A 16,361-nucleotide genomic window follows, 5' to 3' on the forward strand; every position below is an offset into this window, starting at 1 on the left:
TTATCTAGGTATATATTTGTTTCTATATTTGTTGTTGTTGTTGCAGGTGCTCTCTCTCTCTGTGTCTTGGCAGTAACCGCACTGTTCGTCGCATATTGACTGGCTCTGGCTCTGCTTAACTGGTTTCTGGCTCTGCTTGGCTCAGTCGCCGTTGACCTCAGCTCAACTTGGACCTGCTGCGCGCCACAGAGGCCGCTTTCGACGAGCTGACTTAATGTAGGACCACGGATATTCTCCAACTCATAGGTGAACTCCAAAACACGAGAAGTCTATGCACATGGTACAGGAGTAACGAGACAAGCCAAGAAAATGGACATTAGTCAGGTCAAGAAGTTTTCAGACTGGAAAGATGTCCTCTCACTGAGACTGATGGTCACATTCCTGGAACTCAATCACCAGTTCAATGAGCTCTCTTCCATTGCTGACCAAGCTGACTTTCACGAGAAGTGGATCCAAGCACTGAGCCGATAGCCTTTGCCCAGCTCTCCTCAGAAACACTGCATGACTGTTGGATGGAAAACATTCACCTAAAGCTCAACCTGACCAACAGCCTCAAAGTCGACGCGTACGTCTTCGTCTCTGCCCCTTGGCAGATTTCAGCGTCTGACATGGTGGTCAAAGTGGGCGTCCTCACAGGCTCTCAGACTGGCTTCCAAGCCCTGAGGGACACCCATGTGGGTCTGCTGGCCGGGGCGGTGCCAGCAGATCCCTCTGTTGACATTGGCCTGCCAGATCTATCCACTGATGCTTGATGTCCTTCAAGCAGATGACGGAGTGGACCCAGAATTTTGCGCGTAGCCTGCGAGAGAGGACTGAGGACCTGAAGCACCAGAGACAACTGGCCGAGGACCTCCTGCACCTGATGGTGCCCAAGTCGGTGGCCAAGCAGCTGAGGCAGCAGAAGCACGTGGAGGCAGAGAGCTACGAGAAGGTGGGTTTGATTGATCTGAGGAGATGTGGGGCTTCAGTTCAATCATGTCGATCAATTCCATTTTGTGCTGTTCCATCAAGTGAATTCCTGTGTCATCATTACCCAATTGTCATACTTGAGTAAAAGTAAAGATGGCTTCATAGAAAATGACTCAAGTAAAAGTGAAAGTCACCCAGTAATAACTACTTGAGTAGAAGTCTGAAATTATTTGGTTCAGAATATACTGAATTAGCAAAAGTAAATGTAATTAATCAAATATACTTAAGTACCAAAGTAAAAGTAGAAATTATTTAAAATTCCTTATATTAGATGGTACCATTTTATTGTTTTATTTATTTACTTACAAGGGCACAATACAACACTCAGACATAATTAACAAATGAAGTATGTTTGTTTAGTGAGTCCGCCAGATCAAAGGCAGTAGGGATGACTGGGGATGTTCTCTTGATAAGTGAGTGAAATTGACTATTTCCTGTCCTGCTAAGCATTCAAAATGTAATGAGTACTTTTGGGTGTCAGGGAAAATGTATGGAGTAAAAAGTACATTATTTTCTTTAGGAATGTAGAAGTAAAAGTTGTCAAAAATATAAATAGTAATAGTATTTTTACTTGACTACTTTACACCACTGCTTTCAAGAACCCATGCTTTCTTAGAGGGTATGGCACCTTCTAACAACACCTTTCAATTTAAAGAAACTCCTTGACATTTCTATAACCAACTTAAATAGCAGCAAATGAGACCCTTTCTCTCCCTCATCACTTTTACAATTTAAACAAATTACTGTGAGGGCCTTTGTCACGTCCTGACCAGTAGAGGGTGTAGTTGGGTCAGGACGTGGCAAAAGGGAGTGTGTTTTTTATTGTTTCGTTGATTTTGGCCGTGTGACTTCCAATCAGGCACAGCTGTAGAGGGTTGTGGTTGATTGGGAGTCACACATAAGTTGCCTACGTTTTCCTTTGTGTTTCGTGGGTAATTGTTCTTGTCATAGTGGTTGCACCTGACAGGACTGTGTTGGCTGTCAGTTTTCTTGTTTTGTAAAATTGTATAGTGTTCTGTTTATTAAATCATGTTGAACACTAACTCCGCCGCATTTTGGTCCATTCCTGAAGACAGCCGTTACAGCCTTGTAATGTTAAGGGACCCCGTTGGTGAAATAGGTTGGCAAGATCACCAAACCAATGTGCTGAATGAACCCTTACATTTGGTTAATTTGCTCTTATCGTTGTCATAATTACCTGTAATTACGGTGTGCCATATTCATTAGGAGATAAAATAGGTTACACGGGTGAAAATTGCATCCAGCTTATTGAGTGGCTTGAACCAGCTGGGCCAAAAGCACTTTGCTCAGGGCTATTGGCTAGCAAAGGGGATGTGGTCCGTTTTGACACAGGCTTCTATGGCTGCGTTCACACAGGCAGCGCAATTCTGATCTTTTGACCAATCACATCAGATCTTACGCATTAGATCTTTTTCAGAGCTGATCTGATTGGTCAAAATACCAATTAGTGGAAAAAAGATCCGAATTGGGCTGCTTGTCTAAATGCAGCCTTTGAGTCCCAGCACTGTAACATTCTCAAAATGGAACACAATATAATCACAATATTATCTGCATACATTTGGCTATCAACATCATGACACACATGAGGAAGGTCATTATAAGTTCATATAAGCTAAAGAGGAAAGGCCATAAGACATATTCCTGAGGAACCCCCATTATTCAGCTGCTAGACAAAGAAACTATACAAGTAGTATACGTATACAATAGAACTGTACAGTACACTTACAAATGACACTTACTCCATTTACCCATGTTTACTTTGGACCACTGTCTGTTTTGTAAAAGAGACTTAAATCACAATGGAGTCAACTGTATACATGTATTCCGCATGCACAGCGTACTTCGCACGCAATTTACCATATGATGTGTTAAGAGAGGCATCTTGTTTTTCCTGTCATTCTATAAAGGTCACTATTTTTTCTCTGATATTGTTGGTTTCACCACTATCTCTGCCTCCTGCACCCCTCTGCAAGTTGTGGAGATGCTGAACAATCTGTACTTGTGCTCGACACTCGCATCGACTCTTATGACGTCTACAATGTAAGACTGGATAGCCTACATGGAGATTGTATTGGACTCGTTCTTGCCTACTACTTCCTACTAGAGTGTGGTCCGAAACGATTGACACCATTGATAAATACAACCAACAATGATTTTTTAAAATAAATAACAAGACATATTGTATTCCAAAAACAAATTATACTAATACAATTGCTCAGAGACTGCATATGTTACCACTATCATGTATCCCAGTGGTTTGCAAACTATTTGACCCGGGAACCTACGACCCCGCACGCACATGCGTGTGTGTGCATCCGCGAATATGCGCGCACATATCCATAAATGGTGATGCATTTTCAAAACGCAAGATAGGCTACAGAAATAAACTGCGTTTAACACCTGAGTTTGGAGCTGAAAGTCATTCGTGTTAGCAGCTAATATCATGTCACTTCTCTGGAGTCCAGAGCAAACAAAATCATACAACATTCTTGTAACATAGGTTGCAGGATCAGATGGAAAGCATGTTCTGTCTGCAGAGTGCTAGTTGCCAGCCGGGTAGCCCTGTTCTTCCATACAAATATCATAATAAATTAGCCGGAATATGATTAATCTTCATCAAATAATATTGAAGGCAGTTCGATGTTACAGGTGCTTTTCTTTAGACCTGTAGCCAGTACGAACCGGGCCTATCTGAAATATGAAAATGATCAACAAAATCACCAGGTAGCCTATTGTTCTGGCAGAGTTCAGTCAGTAGTAGGTTGCTAAACTGTATTTTATATGGATGATAAATGTAGGCCAACCCTGTTTTTGCCAGGCAAAACTGGGGGAAATGAAACCAGTTCTATCTGGTAACTAGGTCTAATATGCATAGGCCTAATACCTGCCTTTGCACTCCAATGCTGATGACTGGTCATTGGTCAACAATCACATTTTGGTTCTGAAGTATATATGAGAATTTAACGCCAACTTGTGGGCAGTTGGTTAAGAACAACAACGACAACAATTATACAAAAAAACTAGCAAAAACATTTTTTATTATACTACCAGCGAAAATGGCACTTAGGATACTGTAAGGGCAAATGGACATGTGTTCCGCACGGGTAGAGCCATTCCTTCATACAGAATCCTTCCAGATCCTTGATACATTTCGTCTGCGCTCATGGACTGCCCTCTTCAATTCAAACCACGTATTCAATGGGTTTCAAGTCCGGAGACTGAGATTGTAAAATGTTGATTTTGTGGCCAATTAATTATTTGGGGCAGATTTTGATGTTTTCTTGTGGTTATTGTCTTGCTGGAAGATCCACTTGTGGCCAAGTTTCAGCTTCTTGGCAGAGGCAGCCAGGTTTTTGGCTAAAATGTCCTGGTACTGGGTAAAATTCATGTCTTTTATCCCAGGACCAGTGGAAGCAAAATAGCCACAACCATTTTACAGTGGAGTATTGCTACATTCTGAAATATAATTTTACACATTCATTTATTCAACATTAAAACTATTAATAATAATGTTTTAAAAGTACACATTTAGATTTTGTTCATTTTTAGACATATTGCTTTAAACAATGTACTATACAAGTAGGCTACATCAAATATCCGGAGTGGACTGTCTGCTACTTTTAAAGTTATGATACATTTTATAGGCACCACAAGCTTTCGACTGTAACACCAGCGGTGGCGACCGTTAAACAATGTAACAAATACAAATTTGAGTTATTAAAGCCGCATACAAACATGGGAGTAAGGCAACTCCAAAATGCAGGTGTTTCAGCCTAGCTCAGTGCTTTCTGCGGTGGAGGGGCGGCCAGCGGAATATACAGAGCGCAGGTGTTGGTAATCTTCTCTAGTTGCGCCGTGATTGGCTCAGTGTTCTGTCACTCATGGGGACACTACGTCACTGCAGAATCTACAGGGAGAGCTAGGCAGTTCAAGCCCCCTTGGGTGCTGCCATAGATTTCCATTAGAAGTCTCCATCCAAGAAGGCTCAAGGTCATTGGCCACAGATAAAATGATGTCAAATCATGTTATATCTACCGTAGCTTTGATTGGACTCATCATATTACTTTCAAAATCTTAGCTAGCAAGCTAGACAAGCAGTCATCATCATGCATCACGTCAACAATCTACTGACAAATCCTTTTCAATCCTTGTCATATGAAGATTAATTATAGATAAAAGGTATCGGTGCTCATTGGCCATTGGACATAAACATTACACAACAAGTCGGAAAATTGAAAATTCAATAATGAGTGGTTTGGAAGGAATCAGTGGCTAACTGCAAGCGTTGCAAAGCAATTACTATTTTGCTTCCCCTGCCTGCTATTCGGTGGAGAGGGTGTTTAAGGATTTCATACATACATGTATGTCTGAAATGGTCTCTTTTCCAAGCTTAAAAGGATAAACATTCACTCGCAACACCATTGGCCAGAAAAGGTTGAAAACATTGACCATGCTGTCAATCCAGCATGACTTCTGCCGCGTTCAAAACAACTGGAAACTCGGAACTGGAAAATCTCAGACTTCAGTGAGTTCAAGACAACTGAGAACTCGGGGAAAAAAAAGAATCTCCAACTGGGAAAATAAGTTTTGAACGGTCATTCAACTCAGAATTCCAAGCCGGGTACTCAAGCCTCTTTCTAGAGCTCTGACCTGAAGATCACTGATGTCATGATTTGATCTTGTTTTTTTCCGAGTTCCCAGTTGCCTTGAAAGCAACTTTTGATGACAAAATTTGCCCACAAGAAGAATCACTGCGCCACCTTCCTTTTCAAGTGTGCACAGCACAAAAATGTCTTGTATGCTGCTGCATAAATGAGCTGGTGCTTTTCTTCACGAGGAGCGGATACTATATAATGTTGTTGGGTCTGTAACCATGTTTGCCAGTGACAGTCGCTTCCCATTCAAATATTTGTTTTCAACAAAACGTTCAGTAATAGACCCATGTAATTACAGTTGACATTGCAAGAGTTGTTGTGTTTGCCCAATCCGGTGTCTGTGCGTCGGTATATTATCTATTAAAGTGGATCCTCATGATTATTTTCCTTCCTTTTTAGGCTTAATAAAATACTTCAAATGGTAGGCTAACCGCATCTCTCTCTCTCTATCTGAATCTATTTGAATATCTGCCAGTTTCCATTTTAAAAGTGCTGAACGAATAGGCCTGCCTCATCACAGCTTGTTTGCTTGCACTTGCTTATACTTGGAGCTAAGTCTTAATGATATAACAACAAACATTGTGAATTTACTGAACAGAAATGTAATAATCCTTGTGAATGGTTCAAAAGTCATAACTCATGTTGGTGTTCGTTATTATTGAAGGACAAAAAAGTTCTTATCGATTTACACAAATCCACAAGGAGTCAGTAGAAACCACATTTGTTTAAGAAAGTCAGTCATATCAGCTATGGTTTTAAAAAGTCAGTAAATGAAGCTGAATGAACTGTTTTGCTGCCAGACAAGGCTCCACGGATAGCCAGGTGTAGCGGTGGTAAGGATTCACTCCATGCTGCTGAAAGGAAAGCTCCGCTGTCGTGACAGCGTTATGTAGGCCCTAACAGTTTGTGGGCACCGTTATAGTGCAATTAATGTATTGTTTAGTGTTGTGCAGTGGCTTTGCTGGCATGCATCTAAACAAAATAGTTGAGTTTACCCCACCAAGATTTACATGCTAAAATCACCACTGAACACCAGTGTTACACTAGTGTATACACCCTTATTTTATACTAGGGAAATTGTGCTAGGGCTGACAGAGAGGACTAAACAACTTCTGCATAATCAAAACAGTTGCTTTGTGAGAAGGTGTTCAAGTTCACATTTAGCCATTGTTATGTAAATGACAGCGGAAAAGTACCAGTGGCCTGGCTTTGGCCCCAAGTGAGAGCAGGTCCACCAAAGCCATGGCCCAGTGAAACACAGGTGCCATCCTGCGTATATGGAAACAGAAAAGTCTGAGCCTTTTGGGTAAAACACTGGGGTAAATCCTGTAATGTCCCATGTGTGAGCAACATCGACACAGTGAATGGGAAAATGGATTCAAAGGGAACTCCCTCTGCTGGTGATTTGCTGAATGTGCAATCCTACAGGACGACTCTCATTGGTTAATTACCTATGTCAATTTATATGTATAAAATAGAAAATTCCTTAAAAAATATCAGAGCCCATTCTGGAAATTTGATGTGTTTTGAAGAGTATATTGTTTCAAACAATGTCTAAAAATAAGCACAATCCAAAAAGTAATTCATAATGTGGTGGAATATTTTATTCAAGTGAGAGAGACTTTGTCATTTCTTCAAACAATCATTTTTATTCAATATCGATTCATTATTGCAATTATGAAAAGACTGTTGGGCCGAGAGCCTAACTGATAATGATAAAACAGAGACCTTATATAGGACTTAAAAATGCTATGTCAGACTGGTTCCAACTCCCATAAGCCACCTTGGTTATCCACACATGATGGTGTTTTACCCCCAACCCGGCTTAGTTTCCCAGATGCCAGGAAGACGAGACAATGAGGTATTGTTCTAGACTCTTCCAGGCTCTCTCTATCTCGGGTCACCCACACCACATCTTGTCTATAGAATGCCAGCTTTAGGTAGTTATCACCAAGTCATTGTCAGCCCAAGCTATCTAGCAAAACCCATTTCCCTTGACCATACGTCCATACTAACTGCAGGAAGCTAGAGTGGAATGCTCTGGATAAAAAGTGTCTGCTAAATGACTAAAATGAAACCATCTTTTTAACAGTTGCCAGCCCAAGCTTCAAAAAGACTAAGAACCTTAGTCTATTTCATAAAACAACCATTTGGTGCGTATATGTAACATCATCTTGTAATCCTGCTACCACAAATGTTGAATTAGTTCATAGTTCATTTCTCAGAATCAAGACAAACTCCATATCTTAGAGCACACTATAAGTAGTATAATGACACCAAGATGTCTGTACGGTTCTAAAAAGGGCCTAAAATGGACACTTTCATTATGATTTTCTCAAAAACTCCCAATGGAGTTTTTATGTAAGAATTGCCAGAACAATCTGTGATAGCGTGGAATCACCCTATACTGTGTACTAACCATACAACATACTATTTAGAACATACTGTTTAGTTAAAACTGAACAAATATCAACATCCATACTGAGAAGTGGTCATCTAATGCACAATTGGGTTTTCCCCTCCCATTCGTTCATTTTGGTACAGCCTGTCCCATTATCTGATTACCAGCTGTTGTCAAACATACAAACAGAGTCATCTTATCAGACTAATCAGTATGCATAGCCAATACATCACTTTATACAAAATTGTGTGTACGTATTGGGATGTTTTTGATCTATCCAACATGCCCTTATCATGAGTGGACCCATTGACGATAGACGATGCCTACATGGTGGTGAGCGGGCTGCCTGAGAGGAACGGGGACAAGCACGCTGACGAGATAGCCAAAATGTCGCTGGACCTGGTGGCGGCCATTAGACAGGTGGCCGTACCCCACAGCTTCGCGCAGGAATACACACAGGGGACAAAACACACACATACCCATGTTCAAATCATATCACATAAGGGTTTTAGGTGCTGCAAAAGTACCTGATAATCTCAGCTAACAGGCAGATGCTTTGAGTTTTGAGACGTACAGTTTGTGTATGCAAGCAATACTGAATTCAATTCAAATAAATTGTATTTCCTGAGAGGGAACTTCCTGTGTGGTAATATATATTGCATATGTACTGTTGTGGTAGGTTTGATATAAGTCTATAACCCGATTGCCTTTTAATAACCTGGGATTATTGTATGGAGTTATTGCCAATGTAAAGATCAGTGAGTCAAATATGGCATAGCAAGCTTGTCTTTCTCTTCATTTGTTTCCTTGCTCCAAGTCCATGTGTGGCAGGTATTGTCAGCTACAAGATGCCCAGATACTGCCTGTTTGGAGATACTGTCAACACAGCCTCCAGAATGGAGTCCACCAGCCTGCGTAGGTGTACACACACACTGGCACACACACATACAGTATGCAGGCACCTGTTCTCAATGCTGTGTGTGTGTGTGTGTGTGTGTGTGTGTGTGTGTGTGTGTGTGTGTGTGTGTGTGTGTGTGTGTCGTGTGCGTGTGCGCGTGCGTGCGTGTATATATTCCTTTTTGGAGCAATGTCTAGTTTCAGCCACTAAAATACTATTATTACTCTGAGCAAATCATTGGCTATTCATATCATCTATATACTGTCTCCAGCGAAGTGGAGTGGAGAAGCTCACATTATGACTTTTGAATGACTAAGTTACAGTTCGACAGCATGATCATCACCTCATTTATTTAATCTAACTGAACATTATAAAATCATTAGGGTACTTAGTAGGTCAACTGTCCTCACACTGACATAGAGGGGAGAAGTACTGTGTAATGAACTGTCAATAGACCCTGTGGGTTGAAGTGAAGTGTATAATTATTTGGGACCCATCCAAACTCTCTAGCTAATTAACTTACAAGTCAAAAGTCGTCAGATTACCTCTAATAAGTGTGTGAGAGATTTCTGTTCAAAGCAGTGGGGGGAAAAGTGAATTTCCTGTTTTCTAATCCTTAGTGTGATTTGTCTTTGAGCTACACCTGCATTGCTTGCTGTTTGGGGTTTTAGGCTGGGTTTCTGTACAGCACTTTGAGATATCAGCTGATGTAAGAAGGGCTATATAAATAAATTTGATTTATTATGAAATAAAACAGCATTTCCCCTCTCAGGGTAAACGGAAAATTAACATATATAGGCTGATCGGACACAAGAACTACAGTGTTCAGAAGGACAGCCTGGTGTGTCACTGGAACCCAAATCTACCCCACAAGAAGAAGACATTGGAGGGGAGCGACATTTCTATGGCGAATGTGAGTGCATTTACGAAATAATACATTACGATACAAGTTACAACTCCCTAGAGTCTACTGACACACCGGTGCGTCAATCTAAGTAACACAATAAAAAAATCCCCATCAAAATCCGTCAGTTTAAGCTAGAGATATCAGAGCTGCGTCTCAGACCACCATATCCGCCTATGGAAGACTTCCGCATCTGCGGTGGAAGGTGGCCGAGCTACAGCAGTGTTTGTCAGACCATGAGACATCCTGAAAATCTGCCTTCTCACTTAAACGGTGTTTTGGCCTACAAACTAATACGAACACTCTTTGGAAAGATGAGGCTCTGATATGAACAGCATGGTGGTCTCTGCTTCTTTCGTCTGAAGGTAACCGTTACCGGTTTAAAAAATGAATGGAAGTATGGAGGTAGTTTTGTACCTACCCAAAAAAAGGGGTTAAATATGTGTAAAAAAAAATCCTACTTATAGGACAGACACTTCAAAAGCTTATTTGTTATGCTTTATTTTTTGACTGTCTTTTTTTGTTGCTATTTATGAATGTGTTATTCAATGTGTTTCTATGGGCTATAGTAGTAAAGGCGAAATTCAATATTTTATCGTAACATTTTTTATATATTTTTTTAACCAAAAGGGCCCCCAACAGCTTAGACTTTTAAGAATGAATATATTGTAACAACCAGTGCAATGCTGCTAACGTGCCAACCACTGCTCAAACAGGGTTAACCCTGACCATCAAATGAAGATAATTGTAGGTTGCTCAAAGTGGAAAAAAGTTCCACTTGAAGGGTACATCTCAATGGTCTGAATTGGCCTCTTCTCCTTGATCCACACTGAGGACAACAAATAGCACCGTAGGCTATCCCCTCAAAAACCATCTTAGTGGGAGTGGTAATCTAGGATCAGGTTCCCCCTGTCCATATAATCATAATTAATTGTATCTCGAAGGCAAAACTTATCCTAGATCAGCACTGCTGAATACAGGCACTGTAGATGTGAAATAATTAAGCAATATGTCCAAAACCACACCCTGCCCGCATGGCAAAGCAAATACTCCATCTTTAACCTACGATCTACAGCAGTGGCTAGTACGGATTGCGGATAAGGGTGGATTTTGAGTTCAGAAATCATGTGAGTGAAACACTGGGTGTATAATGGATGGTACTGTGTATGAATCATGTAGCTTGTCAAGTGTAAGTTGTTCTGTCAAGGATGGTATTATTATAATTGTTTTATTAACTTTTATTTAACCAGGGAAACCCATTGAGAAACCCTGAGAACAACAATTCACTACGCTATTACAATTACAACATTTGAAATAAATTACGTTTTATTCAAAAGGGCAGTAGAAACAAATATACACTGAGTATACCGAACATTAGGAACACCTTCCTCATATTGAGAGAGGGAGAGAGACTGACCGGTGAGCATTCAGGCACTGTGTATGAATCATGTAGTTTATCAAGTGGTGGAAGTTGTTCTGTCAATATGCCACAAGGGGGCACAATTTGATCAAACTTGAGCCCTTTGCTAATGTTCAAGCTTAGGGTGCATTACTAAATGGCTGTGGTTCTGTTTATACTAAAACAAACTTTATCACTCTCAGGATTCTGAAACTGAACAGCCTGAATTGAGCAGCACTGAAATGAAACCTATAAAATCATTTGTGAGAGTAAGAGTATTATTTTGGGTTCAAGATGGACTGACATATCTGTTTATATGTGCACATTAAGCCCTCCTCATTTTCTGATAATTTCTGATTACAGATTTGCGTACAGAAGTTCAAACATCGAAGCTACTTCAAGTGGTCCAGAACTACACTACAAGACCAAAAGTATGTGGACACCCGCTCGTCAAACATCTCATTCCAAAATCATGGGCATTAAATGGAGTTGGTCCCCCCGTTTGCTGCAATAACAGCCTCCACTCTTCTGGGAAGGCTTTCCACTAGATGTTGGAACATTGCTGCAGGGACTTGCCATTCAGCCATAAGAGCATTAGTGAGGTGAGGGCACTGATTAGTAAGGGCACTGATGTTGGGCGATTAGGCCTGGCACGCAGTTGGCGTTCCAATTCATTCCAAAGGTGTTCGATTGGGTTGAGGTCAGGGCTCTGTGCAGGCCAGTCAAGTTCTTCCACACCAATCTCGACAAACCATTTCTGTATTTACCTCGCTTTGTGCACTGGGGCATTGTCATGTTGAAACAGAAAAGGACCTTCCCCAAACTTTTGCCACAAAGTTGGATGCACAGAATATTCTAGAATGTCATTGTTTTCTGTAGCGTTAAGATTTCCCTTAACTGGAACTAAGAGGCCTAGACCGAACCATGAAAAACAGCCCCAGACCATTATTCCTCCTCCACCAAACTTTACAGTTGGCACTATGCATTCGGGTAGGGAGTGTTGCAACCGAGGACAGACGATTTTTACGCGATTCAGCACTCGGCGGTCCCGTTCTGTGAGCTTGTGTGGCCTACCACTTCGCGGCTGAGCCATTGTTGCTCCTATACATTTCCACTTCACAATAACAGCACTTACAGTTGACCGGAGCTGCTCTAGCAGGGCAGAAATTTGACGAACTGACAGGTTGGAAAGGTGGCATCCTATGATGGTGCCACGTTGAAAGTCACTGAGTTCTTCAGTAAGGCCATTCTACAGCCAATGTTTGTCTATGGAGATTGCAATGCTGTGTGTTCGATTTTATACATCTGTCAGCAACGGGTGTGGCTGAAATAGCAAAATCCACTCATTTGAAGGGGTGTCCACATATTTATGTATATATTGTGTGTATAGTGTACATTTATAGACGTCGTTATTAAAACATGACAACTGATTATATTATTAATTGGATACCCTTTGCATATTCAAGCTTGAAGTCCAAGATACCCTGTGCGGGTTGAGAATGTGTCGTAGTGTGAGTCCTTTATTTGAGCTAGCTGGCTTTAGGGAGAATGACCTGGGCGATATTCATTTGGTCACACTGTAGCAAAATGTTTCAAACTGGTGTACAATGGAAAGCGTAAACAAGTGTTTTGTATTGGACAAGTTCAGATAGTACCTCACTGTTCAGGGCCATTTGCTTCCATTTCGTGCCTAATGAATATGACCCTGCTATCTTTGCCAGGTGTACCACATGCTCCTGGGACTGGTGCTGCAGTAGGGTCCTGTGAACACTTTAACATTTTGCCACGTCCCAGGAGTGACACCCAGAGTGAGAGAGAGAGATGGGAGGGGTTCACTGTAACCGAATAGCAAGAGACCCGTGTTTGATACACACAAACACAAACGCACAGAGGCACAGCAGCACCAATCCTGTCTAGGCCAGCCATAAGTGACACGGTGACAGTTGAGTTAACAAAGATGGGGACATAGGATACATAGGAAAAAGTCTTGTCCCGAGCTAAAATAAGTTGAACCTTTTTCAGATCAGGATACAACGATCTGAATGCACGTTATCTATGTATTCACATTAGCACTTAGCCATCCACTATAGTTCGCTATTGAAAAATATACATTTTATCCCAAAGAGACTAACCAGTTGATTCCCATGACCGCTATATGAACACCTGCTGATGAGAGGTGATATTTACAAGAAGCTCTTGTCATATGGCCCAACAATTAATTGCCACCAATCTGGGCCATTTTGAATGCCAAGCTTGTCATTTACTTAAATTACTGCTAGCAGCAGCCAGAGACTTGACATCTGACCTCTCAATAACTGAGCTAAGTGTATGAACACTGGACCTGGTGACATTGGAATATTGACAGAGTTTATGCTGCGTTCGTAATCAAGTTCGTAATCATGTGGTAAGTGGGAATTTACCACCATAGAGTTAGATAAAGGACCACCATTTTAAAGTAGTAAACTGGGTGGGCCTTCCTATTGGTCAAGGAAGAATCACATGATTCCATCCGGGACATCAGGAGGGATCAGCCAATGAATTATACTCCTGAGCAAACTTTCCGTAACTGTAGGTGGCAGTAAATCACCAACCTTTGCTTTATACCTGTTCAAACAACACATTTTAGCTGGCAGTATCCACTCTTTCAGTTTGTTGTACGAGAAAAAGAAAATGACTACTACAAAATGGAGAGGGCCTCAATGGCGCTGCCCGTGCGCTCACATACGCCATAATGGGACATATATAAAGATGATATCTCTATCATGCTCAATGTTTACCACATATGACTGGAAAAAATCTATTTGAATGGCCCTCCAGCTGGTAATTACTGGTGGGAAACTCGTCATTGAGCTCTATTTAGGCCATCTCCATTTTGAACTAGTCAATTTTCTTCTTCTACCGCCATCTAGAGTTTTACATTAAAACTATAAGAAAATGTCATACAATTCCACGTGAATTCACAATGCAGCTGCGCTGCTGCCAGCAATGGTTTGGGTCTCGGTGCATTGCACCTATACTACCATTCAGGGGTTGGAACCAAAATAAAGTCCTGAACCGGTTCAATCCCCCCAAAAAGTACTGGTTCTTCTGTTCCTTTTTAAATGGATTATTTTACATTTAGTTTGACATTAAATCACTATACTATGCTATGGAGCGGGCAAGCTATAGATCAGTGAGGTGTTTACATGCGTGATGGAAAGACAAGTGTTGGGCACGAGATGCAACTGACATTTTGTAGGTGGGGAGAGAGTGAGAGAGGGTGGAGGAGGAGGCTTGGCTTGAAGCGCTGGGCATCTTGTGATCATAGGCATTATCTATTATCTATTTATTTACCGGTTTTGGGTTCTGTTCCCTGAACCGGTTCCAACCCCTGCTATTATTACTGTACCTCACATCCATCTTACAAAGTTTGCATTTCCTTCTTGTTTAACTTCTCAACGTACTTCCATACAGGACTTCACTCTGCTGTCGGTCGCCTTTCAACTCCAAAATAATTAATTCCTCGACTCTTTGCATGTCGGCTCCCATTTCTGTGTGTCAAGATTCGATTCCACTAGGAATCGACTCCTAAGATTCAGTATTTTTGGAACAGAGACTGATTAGTTGTCGTACTTCCGAGAACACAAACACTTGAATCTTTAGTGAGCTAGCGAGGGACAGAGAGAGAAGGGAGGGGCACAGTATAGGCAGGTCGGCCACCAGGCAGACGGAGTCAGAACCGTGCACTAGGGCTATCTATCAGCAATCAAAAGCTGTATCTTGCAATATCTTGGCTGGCAATGTCTCACAACTTCAGTAAAGCAGGGTCTATCATCAATAAATAGGCTAGGATATTGAGATGAGTGAGATGCAACACTTCGCTCTCACACGGTCACACACAATACAGTTTGCTTCATGCTGTTCACAGCATGGTAACCATCTCACCAGAACAGCAGAGAAGTTGAGCCTCAGGCTTTAGCACTATTAGTTGTTGTAGACACTGACCCACTATGCTGTTTTTTTCTGCATCTATGTCATTTTCACACCCCTAATCTAGAGTGAGTTGTTTGAATAGGTATAAAGCCAAGGATGGTGATTTACTGCCACCTACAGTTATGGAGTGTTTGCTCACAATTTGGTACCTTTTGAGATGTGTAACTTGATGAAAACTAATTTGAGATTTTACCTCATTTTAACATTAACATTCTGTCATAAAGAGCAAATGTTCAACTTTAAAAAAAGCATGTTTCCCCATCTCAAGAGGTTGAATGAAAAGAATACTATAGAACATGCCTATTAAGTGCCAAATAAAGTAACAGGGTTGAGTTGACAATTACATCTTAAATCAGCCATAAATCCCCTTGTGACAGGGGAAGCTTGATGTGTGCAACAGGGAGTGGCAATTGAATGCAAGCTTCACAAGAACAAATTAAATTGTTAAAACATTGGTTACCTGTCTATCTGTGGGTAACAGGGTTGACGTGTGACGATCGACCCACTGTTTTCAATCACAAAACATCAGAAAACTCTGAAAAGAGTAGAACCAACTCACCTGCTCTCACACGTTGATTTGTCTATTATATGTTTCTTTAAAAAACATGTTTTTTGAAGAGTAGTTTCACTGTATTAAAATGAGAGTTCAGTTCACGTAACAGCGTTGACCTTAAAATGAGGGACAGGTTGTTTTTTAACTTATAATGAATCACAATCACATTTAATAAATAATAATCTTCAGAAATGACTGTCAAAACAATAAAATAACTAGGGCTTTAAAATGATGGTGAAAACTTGGAGAAATGTTGTGGACTTTAGTAAATCTGATTTATGGAATTCTCCATGTGGTCTATATTAAAGGGCATTTCATTGAATATAACAGGCTTTTAAAATTCAATCTTGGTTTAAAATATCAAAGGGATGCAAAGGCACTCATTTCGTAGAACAACCCTTGTTTACCACAGTGAGCAACATACCTGCTGCCGCGTTATTTATCTATACAAATAAGTGATTGGGAGTAATGTAAACCAGCCGTTCAGAGTGTAGTGTTGACTGCTGTTCTTGAAGAGGAAAATTATCAAATGCATTCTCTTCTGGTCTGTCTAAGGGGAAATCGCTCAGTTCTGCCTCAAGGGCAAGAC

General features: G+C 41.0%; 1 pseudogene; it reads left to right on the forward strand.

The window, feature by feature from the left end:
* Positions 1–108: 108 nt before the first annotated feature.
* LOC123727315 (atrial natriuretic peptide receptor 2-like) lies at positions 109–13,004 on the forward strand (annotated as a pseudogene).
* Positions 13,005–16,361: the final 3,357 nt, after the last annotated feature.

The sequence above is a fragment of the Salmo salar genome, chromosome ssa15 (assembly GCF_905237065.1).
Source record: "Salmo salar chromosome ssa15, Ssal_v3.1, whole genome shotgun sequence".
In the NCBI taxonomy this organism is placed as follows: Eukaryota; Metazoa; Chordata; class Actinopteri; order Salmoniformes; family Salmonidae; genus Salmo; species Salmo salar.